This window comes from Glycine soja, unplaced genomic scaffold, assembly GCF_004193775.1.
Source record: "Glycine soja cultivar W05 unplaced genomic scaffold, ASM419377v2 tig00105232_1_pilon, whole genome shotgun sequence".
Taxonomy (NCBI): Eukaryota; Viridiplantae; Streptophyta; class Magnoliopsida; order Fabales; family Fabaceae; genus Glycine; species Glycine soja.
Window position 1 is genome coordinate 3547 of NW_021144518.1, and position 1216 is coordinate 4762.

Consider the following 1216-nt stretch of genomic DNA (forward strand, 5'->3'; position numbering starts at 1 on the left):
GCTCACCTCCCCCTCTAAAATTTAATTGGATTGGGATTCTACCAATTCAATTAAATTTATTTCCAACCACACACATCAAATATCCACTTAGTGTATGTGAAATTACAAAACTACCCCTAATACAAAAACTAGTCTAGGTGCCCGAAAATACAAGGGCTGAAAAGTCATATATTTCTAGGGTATCCTACCTACATTATGGAGCCCTAAATACAAGACCCAAAAATAATGAAACCTTAATCTAATATTTAAAAAGATAAGTGGGCTCGTACTTAGTCCATGGGCCTGAAATCTACCCTAAGGCTCATAAGAACCCTAGGGCCTTCTCTTGCATCTCTGGCCCAATCTACTTGGAGTTTTCTATCCAATGCCCTTGCGGGGTCGGATTGCATCAAAGACCCACATAAGCATCTGAAGGAATTCCATATTGTCTGCTCCACCATGAAACCCCCAGATGTGCAGGAGGATCACATATTTCTGAAGGCTTTTCCTCATTCTTTAGAGGGAGTAGCAAAGGACTTGCTATATTACCTCGCTCCATGGTCTATCACGAGCTGGGATGACCTCAAGAGAGTATTCTTAGAAAGAAATTTCCTTGCTTCCAGGACCACGACCATCAGAAAGGATATTTCAGGCATTAGACAACTCAATGGAGAGAGCTTATATGAATACTGGGAGAGATTTAAGAAACTATGTGCCAGTTGCCCTCACCACCATATTTCAGAGCAGCTTCTCCTCCATTATTTTTATGAAGGACTCAATAACATGGAGAGAAGTATGATAGATGCTGCCAGTGGTGGAGCCCTTGGAGACATGACCCCTGCTGAAGCCAGAAATTTAATTGAGAAGATGATGCAATCCTACCCCCCAAGGGTATTGGATAGAAGACTCCAAGAGGCTCGGGCTAGAGCTACTAAAGAAGGCCTTAGGGTTCTCATGAACCTTAGGGTAGATTTTTGAGCCCATGGGTCAAGGTTGGATCCACTCTTCTTTGTAAATATTAGAATAGGTTTTTCCTTCTTTTGGGCCTTGTATTTTGGCCATTCTATTAGTATAGGGTTTTAGCCTTGTATTTCAGGGCATTTTGAGTAGTCTTTGTAGTAGGAACTTTTTCTGTATTTTCAAGTATTTTGTCAAGGAGGTGAGCTTAGTTTTTAGATGGGTGTGTGTAGCTAAGCTCTAGCTTCTCAAGGAAGTTTTGTTAAGAAAGCTTCTCAAG

The 1216-nt window shown here is 41.2% G+C and overlaps 1 non-coding gene across 1 annotated transcript; it reads right to left on the bottom strand.

Moving 5' to 3' along the window:
• Window positions 1-609: 609 nt before the first annotated feature.
• Window positions 610-717, bottom strand: LOC114404630. Its single transcript, XR_003665065.1, has one exon. It is a non-coding gene; the product is annotated as a small nucleolar RNA R71 (small nucleolar RNA).
• Between the last annotated feature and the right edge of the window lie 499 nt (window positions 718-1216).